Raw genomic sequence first — 16,332 nt, 5'->3', positions numbered from 1 at the left:
CGGGCATTGCTTTGAATAACACTATAAACTCTTCAGACATGGCTTATAGACATAGAAGTGCACACATGCGCGCATGCAAACTCACACACACACATACACACACTGTAAACACAAACACATAAACAAAAACACACACACACACACACATACACATGCTCACACTCTTTCCCTCACCGTAATGTTGCCGAAATACAGAGAACACCTACATTCAGCTCCTAATCTCTCTCTCTCTGTCACAGCCGCAGTGCTTTGTCTCATAGCAACCTCCTTTCTGTACATGAGTTCCTCTCTCTAACTATTCACATTTGTTGGGTGGGTGGGTGGGTCAGTGGGTGGCTGGGTGTGTGTGTATGTGCGTGTGTATGAGGTCTATCCTTGTATATAATGTAGGTCATGGATGTGTCAGGATGGCGTGTGACAGGCGTCACTTGAACTGCTGCCTTTCTCATCACTATGAAACTGCACACAGGAAGACCTACTACTATGAAAGGGTTTGGAGATCAAAGGGGAGAGCCTTGCTGACTAGGGCTGTAAAACATGGCTGTTTATGATCGAGAATTTGTGATATTTTCCATGCGTTCCCATTCAGAATTGAACATTGTAACCTTGACTTTAAGACCCAAGTGGGCGACTCAGAAGAATGAGGACAGCTAAAGTGGTGGGTGGATGACACATTTTGGTATTGTTAACAAATTTTATGATTTACACACACACACACACACTCACACACACACACACACACACACACACACACACACACACACACACACACACACACACACACGCACACACACACACACACACTCCCTGCCACCCCATACACATACATACATACATACATACAGTGCCTTGCGAAAGTATTCGGCCCCCTTGAACTTTGCGACCTTTTGCCACATTTCAGGCTTCAAACATAAAGATGAATTAATTATTTTTTTGTGAAGAATCAACAACAAGTGGGACACAATCATGAAGTGGAACGGATTTGGATTTTTCAAACTTTTTTAACAAATCAAAAACTGAAAAATTGGGTGTGCAAAATTATTCAGCCCCTTTACTTTCAGTGCAGCAAACTCTCTCCAGAAGTTCAGTGAGGATCTCTGAATGATCCAATGTTGACCTAAATGACTAATGATGATAAATACAATCCACCTGTGTGTAATCAAGTCTCCGTATAAATGCACCTGCACTGTGATAGTCTCAGAGGTCCGTTAAAAGCGCAGAGAGCATCATGAAGAACAAGGAACACACCAGGCAGGTCCGAGATACTGTTGTGAAGAAGTTTAAAGCCGGATTTTGATACAAAAAGATTTCCCAAGCTTTAAACATCCCAAGGAGCACTGTGCAAGCGATAATATTGAAATGGAAGGAGTATCAGACCACTGCAAATCTACCAAGACCTGGCCGTCCCTCTAAACTTTCAGCTCATACAAGGAGAAGACTGATCAGAGATGCAGCCAAGAGGCCCATGATCACTCTGGATGAACTGCAGAGATCTACAGCTGAGGTGGGAGACTCTGTCCATAGGACGACAATCAGTCGTATAGTGCACAAATCTGGCCTTTATGGAAGAGTGGCAAGAAGAAAGCCATTTCTTAAAGATATCCATAAAAAGTGTTGTTTAAAGTTTGCCACAAGCCACCTGGGAGACACACCAAACATGTGGAAGAAGGTGCTCTGGTCAGATGAAACCAAAAGTGAACTTTTTGGCAACAATGCAAAACGTTATGTTTGGTGTAAAAGCAACACAGCTGAACACACCATCCCCACTGTCAAACATGGTGGTGGCAGCATCATGGTTTGGGCCTGCTTTTCTTCAGCAGGGACAGGGAAGATGGTTAAAATAGATGGGAAGATGGATGGAGCCAAATACAGGACCATTCTGGAAGAAAACCTGATGGAGTCTGCAAAAGACCTGAGACTGGGACGGAGATTTGTCTTCCAACAAGACAATGATCCAAAACATAAAGCAAAATCTACAATGGAATGGTTCAAAAATAAACATATCCAGGTGTTAGAATGGCCAAGTCAAAGTCCAGACCTGAATCCAATCGAGAATCTGTGGAAATAACTGAAAACTGCTGTTCACAAATGCTCTCCATCCAACCTCACTGAGCTCGAGCTGTTTTGCAAGGAGGAATGGGAAAAAATCTCGATGTGCAAAACTGATAGAGACATACCCCAAGCGACTTACAGCTGTAATCGCAGCAAAAGGTGGCGCTACAAAGTATTAACTTAAGGGGGCTGAATAATTTTGCACGCTCAATTTTTCAGTTTTTGATTTGTTAAAAAAGTTTGAAATATCCAATAAATGTCGTTCCACTTCATGATTGTGTCCCACTTGTTGTTGATTCTTCACAAAAAAATACTGTTTTATATCTTTATGTTTGAAGCCTGAAATGTGGCAAAAGGTCGCAAAGTTCAAGGGGGCCGAATACTTTCGCAAGGCACTGTACATACAGACAGACAGACAGACAGACAGACAGACAAATAAATAAATACAGAAAAAAAGTAGTAATCTTTTTTTGAGTAATTTTTTGGTGCTTTGACATATCCAAATAAGGAAATAATAATTTATCCTGAAGGTAGGACGGTTTGAGAAAGACTGAATGCCCATTGTTGTTTCTGTGCAATTCAAAAACAATTTAGGCTTCTGGAAAATGTATATTTTTGTCTGGGGTTTTTCGACTAATCTGGTGAATGGTTCAAATTGACAGACAAGGATGTTTGTCTCACCCCCAAATAACTCAGAGCCCAGTTCCATGAAACACAACGCGGTTGGTTATATCACAGTTTCATAGAAAAGCGATTTGGGAAGTGGCATCCTGCTGGTAGACCTCAATGGCTCAACACATGTAGGTCACTCTGCCACAGACAACAGATTGACTCCTTTCCTCTCCTCTCCTCTCTCTCCTCTCCCCAAACACCTTTCTCCTCTATTAGCAGCGGGAAATATATTTGCTTTTTTTCATGCTAATTTACGTCTGACAATATTAATTTTGACTTCAATATGTTGTTCATAAGCATTTCAAATATAGCAGTCAGATGTTGATGTCATGTTGCAATGTTCCTTTTAATTATTATATTTGTTTTGTTCCTGTTCTGAATGAATGAATGTCTGTTCCGGTTTGATCATGGAGAATATATCTGAACATGTTGTTGTTGAGAACAGTCAGTATTGTACGTTTGAGTCAGTGTGCACGTCTCTCCTGTGCTGCCTCCTGTTCATAAGGGCTAAATGAACTAGCATGTGGCTTGCTCCTCACACTGTACTGACTGCGCGTGTCTCAACGTCTTTATTATGGCCATATCCGTCTCTAACCATCTGTGTGTGTGTGTGTGTGTGTGTGTGTGTGTGTGTGTGTGTGTGTGTGTGTGTGTGTGTGTGCGTGCGTGCGTGCGTGCGTGCGTGCGTGCGTGCGTGCGTGCGTGCACATCTAATATGAATCAGAGTGAGGCACTCACTAGCTGCTGTCTCTTATGACTGCTCACATTAGAGAGTCTAAAAAAAGCAAGGGATCTTTTTTTAGAGATGGGATGTCAAGATGGAGTATAAGTAATCTCTTCATAAGCATACACACACACACACACAACATTGCATTAAGTGTTTATGTGGCTGCACCACCACCAATAATGTCCTATGACATCCTGACCCCCACCCAGCCATTGCAGTTGTCTATCGCAAACAAACACCAACACTCTCTGCCCTGCTCGTCAAAGAACGCTGCCTGCACAGACAAGGTGGTCTTTCTCTCGTTCTCCCTCCCCTCTATGTGTGATGGTGTGAATAACCAGTTGAGGACATTGCCTTCTTCTGTTTCCTCATCTCTCAGAGAAATTAGATTTCCTTGGAACCCAGTGATGTCTGCCAGGCATGGCTTCAGAGAATAAATTAATGGTGTTATGATGTGGTTTAACCAGGGCTTCTTCAGGTCGTATACTCAGCTCTGTTGCATAAGCACTGGGAAGTTGGGTGAGGGTCCTGAGACAGAATGAACTGTATTTATGGTTTTGTCCATTTTGACATTGTTGTTTTGGACACACATACAGAGAGTGACGTGGGGAGACTTGGCCTCTGGTGAAGTGTCCTGTGATCATATATCTACCAGATTTGTCTATGAATCATCACACCCAGTCTCTCACACACACACACACACACACACACACACACACACACACACACACACACACACACACACACACACACACACATCATTTAATTGTATAGATCACCTAGAACACTATACAAAGTTCATATACGCTGAGTGTACAAAACATTAGGAACACCTACCTAATATTGAGTTGCATCCCCATTTGCCCTCAGAACAGTCTCAATTCATCGGGGTATGGACTGCAAGTTGTCGAAATCGTTCCACAGGGATGCTGGCCCATGTTGACTCCAATGCTTCCCACATTTGTGTCAAGTTGGCTGTATGTCCTTTGGGTGGTGGACCATTCTTGATACACATGGGAAACTGTTGAGCATGAAAAACCCAGCATCGTTGCAGTTCTTGACACACTTAAACTGGTGCGCCTGGCACCTACTACCATACCCCATTCAAAGGCACTTGAATCTTTTGTCTTGTCCATTCACCCTATATGTGAATGGCACATATACACAATCCATGTGGATTGTCCAAAGTGGTACCTCTGAGAATTCAAAGCTGTTTCCCAACTCGTCGACAGCTCCTTGATGGGAGCAGCTGATCAGGGTAAATAGACCCCCCATCTCCATCTCTAGTCATTGTTGGACTCAAAGAGCAGAAGGACATGAGTAGAGCACTCAGCCCAACAGGACACACACACACATAAGGCCAACCTCACACATTATGGCATCAGTAACATTATCAGAGATATTGAGGCTACATTCTACCACATGCTACAGTACCACTTTATAGGGGTTCTATGTTTTATCAAGACACTTTGTATCAGATAAGCATTGGTCTAGTATACCAGCTTTATTCTATACCGGAGCAAATTACAGCCTGGTAATGAACATGGGGTAGATTTAGACTTTTCCTGTTTTCACAACTCTCAATCTGTTCCCCCGTTCCTACTTCTGCTCTTTTGGAACTCCCCACTCGACTTCTATTTATATTTTTCTCAATCTCTTCATCTACCTCCATCTCTTTCTGTCTCTATCCATCAACACAAGCATCCAATGACAGTGCTCTGGGATAGGAAATGGAGGACGGTGCTATATTTAGAATCAGGGAAGGAGGGCAGATTGAGGGAGCAAATGAGAGAGAGAGAGAGGGAGGAGATACATCTACACTCTACTGCTGCCTCAGGACAGACACAGTCGGAAACAGAACTACAGAGAGCACTCAGAGACGAGCGTCGCTAATTCTCTTTTTTTTTGAAGACACAGATCTTATCTGCACAGACATTCACACATTCTACTAAAGAGTTGACTAAAGAGTTGACGCGAGAAACCTGGATATACACTACAGTAGCAAAGAACAGAGAAAGAGGAAGAGACTTGGATATACACTCTACAACTCTTATTACAGGTGAGTCTGCAAGACAGTGGTGCCGAAGACCATTACAAGAGCCTACAGTCATAACTAGTGTAATAGAATATAGACATGATGGTAATCAGGGTTGGGTAGGTTATATTTTAAATGTAATACGTTACAGTTACTAGTTACCTGTCCAAAATTGTAATCAGTAACATAACTTTTGGATTACCCAAACTCAGTAACGTAATCTGATTACTTTTGGATGACCTTATCCTTTAAAGGCATTCGAAGAAGAGAAAAAAGGATCCATCTGTCAAATGCATTTGGTGGGTCATCATAGTTGTCTCTGACTTGTGGTCAGACTCCCTCAGGTGTAACAAACTTAAACTTGCACCTTTTTTTCAATACTGAACTGAATGTCACTGAGAAAACAGTAATCCAAGAAGTAATCATCTAGTTTTTCAAAAGTATATGTAATCAGATTACAATATTTTCGCTGGTAATGTAACTGATTACAGTTACAGGTAGTTTTTTTTGTAATCAGATGACATGCAACTGATTACATGAAGTCAGTTACTCCCCAACCCTGTTGCTATATATCTTTTCTGTGTATAGTAACAATGCTAGTATGGGTCTGAATCACTGTATACCAACTAGGTGTGGTTCTATATTTAGCAGCCGTTCCACCTTGAGGGATACAGGGAGAGGCTGGCTTTTAGGGTTTGGCTGGTGCTATTTTTGTCATTGAGGTCCGGACTGAAATACTCTGCAGGCTGCTGTCAGGGCTGAAATAACATGGGTTCCATAAGAAAATATAGGTTTGAGTATGTAGTTCTGTATGGTTCTGGGTGACTGGTTTGGTATTTATGGTATTTACACTGAACAAAAACATTTACACAACATGCAACAATTTCAAAGATTTTACTGAGTTGCATTTCAAATAAAGAAATCATTAATTTGGCCATAATCTATGGATTTCACATAACTGGTAGGGGCGTGGATCAGAAAACCAGTCAATTTCTGATGTGACCATTATTTGCCTCATGCAACGTGACACATCTCCTTCACATAGAGTTGATCAGGCTGTTGATTGTGGCATGTGGAATGGTGTCTCACTGCTTTCAATGGCTGTGCAAAGTTGCTGGACATTGGCAGAAACTGGAACACGCTGTTGTACACGTCGATCCAGAACATGGGTGACATGTCTGGTGAGTATGAAGGCTATGGAAGAAATTTGACATTTTCAGTTGTTTACAGATTCTTGCAACATGGGGCCATGCATTATCATGCTGAAACATGAGGTGATCGATGGATGAATGGCATGACAATGGGCCTCAGGATCTGGTCACGGCATCTCTGTGCATTCAAATTGCCATTGATAAAATGCAGTTGTGTTCATTGTTCGTAGCTTATGGCTGTCCATACCATAACCCCACCTCAACCATAGAGCACTCTGTTCATAACGTGACATCAGTAAACGGCTCGCCCACACAACGCCATACAGGCTTGTCTGCCATCTTCCCGGTACAGTTGAAACCGAGATTCATCCATTCTACAGTGGGCCAGTGGCCATTGAAGGTGAGCATTTGCCCACTGAAGTCGGTTATGACGCCAAACTGCAGTCAGGTCAAGACCCTGGTGAGGTTGACGAGCATGCAGATGAGCTTCCCTGAGATGGTTTCTGACAGTTTGTGCAGAAATTCTTTGGTGGTGCAAACACACAGTTTCATCAGCTGTCCAGCTGGCTGGTCTCAGACGATCCCACAGGTGAAGAACCCGGATGTGGAGGTCCTGGGCAGGCGTGGTTACACGTGGTCTGCAGTTGTGAGGTCGGTTGGACGTGCAGCCACATTCTCTAAAACGACGTTGGAGAGAGCTTATGGTAAAGGAAACAGCTCTGGTGGACATTCCTTCAGTCACATGCCAATTGTGTGACAAAACATTTTAGAGTGGCCTTTTATTGTCCCCAGCACAAGGTGCACCTCTGTAATTATCATGCTGTTTAATCAGCTTCCTGATATGCCACACCTGTCAGGTGAATGGATTATCTTGGCAAAGGAGAAATGCTCACTAACAACATTTGAGAGAAATACATTTTTGTGCAAATGGAACATTTCTGGGATATTTTATTTCAGCTCATGAAACATGGGGACCAACACTTTACATGTTGCATTTATATTTTTGTTCTGTGTACCAGTGTGTTTACATAGCTATGTTTCTCATGGACACGGTGTGTTTGTCTTACGGTCACATTTACACAACTCCTCCTGAGCAAACAAAGAGGAGAGGAGAGCATGGATTTGTGTAAAGAAATAGGAGTAGTGGAGACGGGGATCTTTGTGGCTTGGGTTACCAGGTATAGAATGGTGTTGATGTGGTTCTTTGGGGACCGTTGAAAGGAGCAGTTATGAAATATGATTAATCAGAGTATTTAATAAGATACCATTTCCCAAATGTCAGTTCATGAGGACAAAGTCACTCAGATATGATTCAAACATTACCTCTTGCTGACAGATGTCTGTCTCTTTCTTTCCCCGCAGCCATGCGTCCTAGATCCAAACTCCTGTCCCAGAAGAGGAGACTACAGCTTCCCACCATCAGAGAGGGCTACGAGGACCTAGTCAGAGACATGAACCAGTTGAATCAGATTAACCAGTCCAACACCCTCCACTCTGCCCAGCCTACCACTCACCCAGGGCCCTGCCCACACTCTCTCTCCTCAGAGGACTACCTGCTGTCCATATGCCACCTGGCTCACCCCACCTCCCTTCCCACCAATGACATTATCAACCCTCGCCAGCAGGACTCGCTGCACCACAGGCCGAGGCTGCTGCGGCTCGCTGTGCAAGATGAAAACTCTCCAAAGACCACTGCACTTTGTCACAGGGAAAAGGCTCATGGTAAGGACAGGTTGGAGCCTGGGATGTACTCTGACCTCATTACTGTGTGCGGAGGACAGGAGAAAGATTCCAACTGTAGCAAGCCTGCATTTGGTCGCCATGGTGCGTCAGATCCTTTAGAATTCCTGTACAGCAGCCCCACCCACTCCACCTGTCAATCAGGGAATGGGAGGCAGGGATTGGGTTTGAGAAGACACTGGGTGGTGTCTGAGGGCCAGTCCTGCCCATGGGCACACAGTTAACAGCGCTCTTGCCCCTCTGGCCTCCAGCAGCAACGTAAGAGCAGCTGTCCTAAGTTCTGTGATACAGCCACCCCTGACTGTGCCCTCTCTCTCTCTTACCTCACCACACAGCCCTCACAGACATGCACACCTATACAGGACTCTGCAGAACAGCTACAGGCTAGGATAAGTAGCCCGTTTAACAAAGAAAACGAGGGGGGTGAAGGGAGAGGGAAAGAGAGGAAGGAGGAGAGGAAAATGGAGAGCTCCACAGTCAAACATTCCCTGATCTCTCAGTGGATGTCAGATTGTCCCTGTGCCTGGATGGAGGCCTGTGTACGAGCTTGCCTTCTGCCCACCATCGCAGATATGTAAAGGCACCAGAACCACTGAACCACATCAACAGTTCATAGACCTATATGACAGGATATGTACAATGACAAGACACCACAGTTTCACTATGACAGTAGATACCTGCTGAAATGTTTTTTGTTTGTTAGAAAATGTATATATTTTAATTGAATATCTGAAACATGCAATGTACTTGCAGTGAAGCCGCTCAACAACTACATCATACCAGTCATCCAACAGAGTCCCATTCAGAGGGACACACAGAAGCATCCAGGGTCAATGCCCTGCTCAAGGGCATGTTGACCGATCTCCCACCAGGCTAAAAAACATGAACCTGAACCCTCCAAGATCCCCCCACAGTTCCCCAATAGCTGTCCCTCAACCATTCGAGACCCCTCCCATAGTCTCCCCCCAAGAATATATATATATATATTTTTTTTTATACAATTAATTCCATTCCCCACCCCCAAGAACCCCACAATGCACCAACAACCAAGAGAATGAACTAAAGAGAAAAAAGTAAAAGACCTGCTGAATTGACACGGCAGCAAATATAGATGCTGATCTATGACAAATGTCACTGAACTACAATACAAAAAAACTACAAATACAATGAGTGTACAAAACATTAGGAACACCTTCCTAATATTGCCCTCAGAACAGCCTCAATTCATTGGGGCATGGACTCTACATGGTGCCCAAAAAATGAATAGATTTTTTTTAAAACATGTTTTTAATACAGTGTCTGTCTGTCATGATTTTTAACCTGTGACCCTTTACAGAGGCATGATAACTTGTTTTTGTGCACATTAAATGTCAGAAACCCAATATTCCATGAAGTCTGTCGTTTCTTCTGGTTTCCACGGCAACTGCTGAGGGATTCCGAAGAGGTAAATGGAGGCATCTTGATTCCGTGTGTGAAGAAGGAACCAGCACAAACAAATATCCTGGATAAACCAACCAACAGACAAAAAGTCTGTTACCCTCTGTAAAGTGTCACAAACTGCACTGTTGGTTATGGGCTTGTAGGTAACCATTTCACGGTAAAGTCTACACTTGTTGTGTTCGGCGCATGTGACAAATACGGGTTGATTTGATTTGATTTGAAAAGGGCACAAACTAATTTGGATGAGGTTATTCCAGATTAAGGCCTAGGGGCTCTATTAATTCTGTATCACTGAAGAGTTACAGATTGTGGGATAGAAATGTAAAGGCCATTTCCGATTAAGCCGATATACACTGAGTATAAAAAAACATTAGGAACACCTTCCTAATATTGAGTTGCACTCCCTTTTGCCCTCAGAACAGCCTCAATTCGTCGGGGCATGGACTCGACATGGCGTCGAAAGCTTTCCACAGGGATGCTGGCCCATGTTGATTCCATTGCTTTCCACAGTTGTGTCAAGTTGGATGGATGGTGGACCATTCTGGATACAGACAGGAAACTGTTGAGTTTGAAAAATCCAGCAGCGTTGCAGTTCTAAATCAGGCTTACATGGGATTTCTCTTATGTCTCTATTCAATTCTTACAGCAGAAATTCAGCTTTTGAAAATCACAAAGGCGAATTCGGAATAAGTGGGACACTATTTGCCTTTCTGTCTTCTGTAACCTCTTTCGACATCTATCCAACATATTAACCCAACAAATGATACATTTCTGAAAATCCTCAAGATGTTTCCTAATGACACACACAAAAGATATTGGATCTCATATTTACAGGAGGCATGACTAGGGCTGTGGAGGTCATGAAGTTTTGTCAGCCAGTTATTGTCATGCAAAAGACTGCCAGACTCACGTTAATTGACCATTAATGTACATAAACTCCTTCAACACCTTTGGAACGTTATGTTTTAAAAGTCTAATAAATCAATTGAATATACACCATCAGTGGCGATTTTAGCATGCAGAAAAAAGTGGGATGCATGCCAGCAAACCCAGGACACAACAGAACACAACACTAAACAATACATTAATTGCACTTTAACGGTGACAAATGGTGACCATAAACTGTTAGGGCCTACATAAAGCTACATACGGCAGTCCCGACATCTTACCACTGCTACACCTGGCTATCAGTGGAGCCTTGTCTGGCAGCGAAACAGTTCATTCAGCCTCATTTACTGGCCTAATAAGCTAAGAGGCAAACCGTAATTTCGATTAAGACATTAATGAGCGAGCTATGACAGACGTAGTCAATATAACTATTTGTTTAGCACTTTTGAAATGTACAGTGACAGAATTCAGAACACGGGCCATTCTTACAGTGTTCTCACTGTACACCAAGTCAGAACCGTAGGATAAATGAAGGGGGCATACAAGCAGACAATGAAAGCTGACACAACATACACTTAGTATTACTTTCTTAGCTACAGTATACATATCTCCCTGCTATATTACATAATTTATGCAGTAGTTTACAATACATTTTTGGACTCACCTTGTTGTGCTTACTTGAACAGGAAGGTGATGCGGTGGTCCTTTGCGGGAAAATTTTGTTATTCAATTCTGGCATTCTCCGGACTTATTGTGCTTTCAAAACAACTGGGAACTCCAGAAAAAAACATGGTTGAATCATGCTGATGTCATTCATCTTCAGGCGTTAGCACTAAGAAGAGGCCAGATTTACAATTCCAAGTTGGATGACCGTTCAAATTGTATTTTCACAGTCAAAGCTTGTTTATTCCTGACTTCCCAGTTGTCTTGAACTCACTAAAGTACAGTTTTTGCAGTTCCGAGTTAACAGTTGTTTTGAGCGTAGCACAAATCGTGCTTCATTGACAGCATGGCTAATGTTGAATGTTTATAATTTTCAACTTGGAAAAGAGCCCTTTAATCACAGATTTGGGACCACATAGCCACTCCGCTGAATGGCAGGCTAGTGATTACTTTGCAATGCTTGCAGTTAGGCACTGTCACTGATTCCTTCCAAACCACTCACTGTTGAATTTGAATTTGTTGAATTCCAACTTGTTGTGTAATGTTTATGTCCAATGGCCTATGAGCACAGATACATTTAATCTATCATTTATCTTCATTATTTATCTTCATATGACAAGGATTAAAAAGGATTGCCAGTATTATCGACTTGACTCATGATGATGACTGCTAGCTAATATTTTGAAAGTAGTATGTTGATAAGATCAGTCCAATCAAAGCTACTATACATATAAGGTGATTTGACGTCATTTATTCTGTGGCCAATGACCTTAAGCCTTCTTGGAAGGGCACTTCTAATGTAACTCCATGGCAGCACCCAAGGTCCTAGAACTTTCCATCTCTACCCTTAGAACACTGAGCCAATCATGGCGCAGCACTCTGTATTTTCAAATGGCTTGCCCCACCACCACAGAATGCACTGAGCAATGGCTGAAATGCCTGCATTTTGGAGCTGCATTACTCAAGAAAACAAAAAAGAGATTCCCTGAATGACGGGTCTCCAATGTCCACCATCACAATAAATCAATATCAATATCAACACATTACCGTTCAAAAGTTTGGGGTCACTTAGAAATGTCCTTGTTTTTGAAAGAAAAGCAAATTGTTTGTCCATTAAAATAACATCAAATTGATCAGAAGTACAGTGTAGACATTGTAATGTTGTAAATGACTACTGTAGCTGGAAACTTCTGATTTTTAATGGAATATCTACATAGGCGTACAGAGGCCCATTGTCAGCAACCATCACTCCTGTGTTCCAATGGCACGTTGTGTTAGCTATCAAAGTTTATAATTTTAAAAGGCTAATTGATAATTAGAAAACCCTTTTGCAATTATGTTAGCACAGCTGAAAACTGTTGTTCTGTTTAAAGAAGAAATAAAACGGGCCTTCTTTAGACTAGTTGAGTATTTGGAGCACCAACATGTGTGGGTTCGATTGCAGGTTCAAAATGGCCAGAAACAAAGAACTTTATTCTGAAACTAGTCAGTCTATTCTTGTTCTGAGAAATGAAGGCTATTCCATGCGAGAATTTGCCAAGAAATTTAAGATCTCGTACAACGCTGTGTACTACTCCCTTCACAAACCAGTGCAAACTGGCTCTGACCAGAATAGAAAGAAGAGTGGGAGGCCCCGGTGCCCCACTGAGCAAGCGGACGAGTCGGTGATTCTCACAAATATTTCAAACATGAAATCTTTAAAAAGACTTGCATCAACAAATGTCCTTTTTAGGCATTAATAACAAGTTCGGAATTGTTTGTGAGCATTCATTTAAAAACATTATGATGAAACTGGCTCTCGTGAGGACTACCACAGAAATGGAAGACCCAGAGCATAAGTTCATTAGAGTTAAAGCCTCAGATATTGCAGCCCAAATGCTTCACAGAGTTCAAGTAACATCAACTGTTCAGAGTAGACTGTATGAATCAAGCCCTCATGGTCGAGTTGCTGCAAAGAAACCACTACTAAAGGACACTAATAATAGGAAGAAACTTGCTTGGGCCAAGAAACAATAGCAACAGACAGGAGTCCAAATTGGAGATTAGATTTCACATTCAACACAAATCTATTTTGTAACAACAATACCGTGGAATAAAATGTAATAAATAAATAAAAATGATAGGCCAATATTCATTTTGGAAACTATCTGTGTATATGTGGGCTGCTTTATTAAAAATCAAATGGCTTTTTCCCAAATTCATTGATGATCAGATGTAACTGGTTCTCTTGCGCTCAATTGTTATAGTTGATAGAGAACCCTTGTGCTACAAGCTGTACAGGACATTAGTCACCATGCACAGGTCTACACTTGTTGTATTCGGCGCATGTGACAAATAAAGTTTGATTTGACTAAAAAGTTTGATTTGATTAAACCAAAACGTGTTTCTCACAAGTGTAGCAGGTTGTGAACAATGTTTCCATTCTGAGAATGAAAACACTACAAGACTGTAGACCTGAGTAGTAATACAATGCATTGACAGAAATAAATGAAGCTTAAAGATTTTTACTTTATTTTTTCTTTCACCTTTATTTAACCAGATAGGTCAGTTGAGAACAAGTTCTCATTTACATCTGCGACCTGGCCAAGATAGAGCAAAGCAGTGTGACACGAACAACACAGAGTTACACATGGGATAAACAAATGTACAGTCAATAACACAATAGAAAAGTCTATATACAGTGTGTGCAAATGTAGTAAGATTAGGAGGTAAGGCAATAAATAGGCAAAATAATTACAATTTAGCAATTAAACACTGGAGTGATAGATGTGCAGAAGATGAATGTGTAAGTAATACAGCTAATGTGTTAGTAAACCCACTACAATCATGCAGTAACATTACAGTGTATAGTAAGTAAGCAGTTTAACAGTTACACTGGCGGGTCCCAGTGACAATAAATTAATTAAACCAAAAGCTTACCTTGACTTGGAACAGTTGCAGTGTTGTGTTGGATAGTCATAGATAGCTAGCTAGCATAGCATCCCTCTGTTTGAGCTGAGTGTTTGAGTAGGCTAAACTAGCCAGCTGCATTTGCTAGCTAACTAAGTGAAGCTTCTCCTTCATTTTTGAAGAAATGAATCTGCTGGAAACTGTTCAACTATTGTCTTTCTCTCTCTTTGAGTCAACTACTCACCACATTTTATGCACTGCAGTGCTAGCTAGCTGTAGCTTATGCTTTCAGTACTAGATTAATTCTCTGATCCTTTGGTTTAGTGGACAACATGTTAGTTCATGCTGCAAGAGTTCTGATATGTTGGAGGACGTCCTCCAGAAGTTGTCATAATTACTGTGTAAGTCTATGGAAGGGGGTGAGAACCAAGAGCCTCTGAAGCTAGCTGTCCTCCGGCTAGCTTCACCATGGTGCTACCCTACAGAGTGCTGTTGAGGCTACTGTAGACCTTCAGTGCAAAACAGTGTGTTTTAATAAATTATCTGCTGATGTGAATATATTTAGTATAGTTATATCAAAAAAGTAGTTATACCAATTTTATTTTTATGAAATTCACTGAGGAGGATGGTCCTCCCCTTCCTCCTCTGAGGAGCCTCCACTGTTCTCCAGGCACCACTACACCACTGCATAGGGCTGATGGAAAGACAGCAGTAACACATAGCATGATGTTAAAGGGTAACCAGTCCATAAACTCTCACATAATAAACCAGTAGGTCCCAATCATAAGAATATCAAAACACAACCATCAACCATTTCCCAATCTAAATGTGTCATGTACTGTCATGTTGTGTCTTGTCTCTGTCCTTTCCCTTCACCCTGTCTCCCTCTGCTGGTCGTTGTTAGGTTACCTTTTCTCCCCCTCTTTCCCCCAGCTGTGCCTTGTCTCCTCCTAACCACCTCGTCACCCCTTTTCCCACCTGTTCCCTTTTTCCCTCTGATTAGGTCCCTATATCTCTCTCTGTTTCTGCTCCTGTCCTTGTCGGATTCTTGTTTGTTGTGTTTCATGCCTGAACCAGACTGTCGTCATGTTTGCTGTAACCTTGTCTTGTCCTGTCGGAATCTGCCGGTCCGTCTGAGCCTACCTATGTTTGGTAATTAAAGAAGCTCTGTTTAAGTTAATTCGCTTTTGGGTCCTCATTCACGCACCGTAACAGAAGAATCCGACCAAGAATGGACCCAGCGACTTCAGATCCTCTCCACTCAGCCGTCGGGATCCAGGGAGCGATGCTAGGCAGACACGAGCAGGAATTGTCTGCTGCTCGACATGCCGTTGAGACCCTGGCCACCCAAGTCTCCAACCTCACAGAACAGGTTCACCATCTCCGCCTCGATCCACCGGCCACTTCCAGGGCTTTCGAATCTCCGGAGCCCAGAATCAATAACCCGCCGTGTTACTCTGGGGAGCCCACTGAATGCCGCTCGTTCCTCACCCAGTGTGATATTGTGTTTTCTCTCCAGCCCTACACTTTCTCCAGGAGCACTGCTCGTGTCGCCTACGTCATATCTCTCCTTATTGGACGGGCTCGTGAGTGGGGCACGGCAATCTGGGAGGCAAGGGCTGAGTGTACTAACCAGTATCAGGACTTTAAGGAGGAGATGATACGGGTTTTTGATCGATCTGTTTTTGGGGAGGAGGCTTCCAGGGCCCTGTCTTCCCTATGTCAAGGTAATCGATCCATAACAGACTACTCTATTGAGTTTCGCACTCTTGCTGCCTCCAGTGGCTGGAACGAGCCGGCTTTGCTCGCTCGTTTTCTGGAGGGTCTCCGCGCAGAGGTAAAGGATGAGATTCTCTCCCGGGAGGTTCCTTCCAGCGTGGATTCCTTGATTGAACTCGCTATTCGCATTGAGCGACGGGTTGATCTTCGTCACCGAGCTCGTGGAAAGGAGCTCGCGTTCTCCGTTGCCCCCCTCTCCGCATCACTACCATCTTCCTCTGCCGGCTCGGGTGCTGAGCCCATGCAGCTGGGAGGTATCCGCATCTCGACTAAGGAGAGGGAACGGAGAATCACCA

This window comes from Oncorhynchus mykiss, chromosome 14, assembly GCF_013265735.2.
Source record: "Oncorhynchus mykiss isolate Arlee chromosome 14, USDA_OmykA_1.1, whole genome shotgun sequence".
Classification (NCBI taxonomy): domain Eukaryota; kingdom Metazoa; phylum Chordata; class Actinopteri; order Salmoniformes; family Salmonidae; genus Oncorhynchus; species Oncorhynchus mykiss.
Note: the sequence above shows the minus strand (reverse complement) of the source record.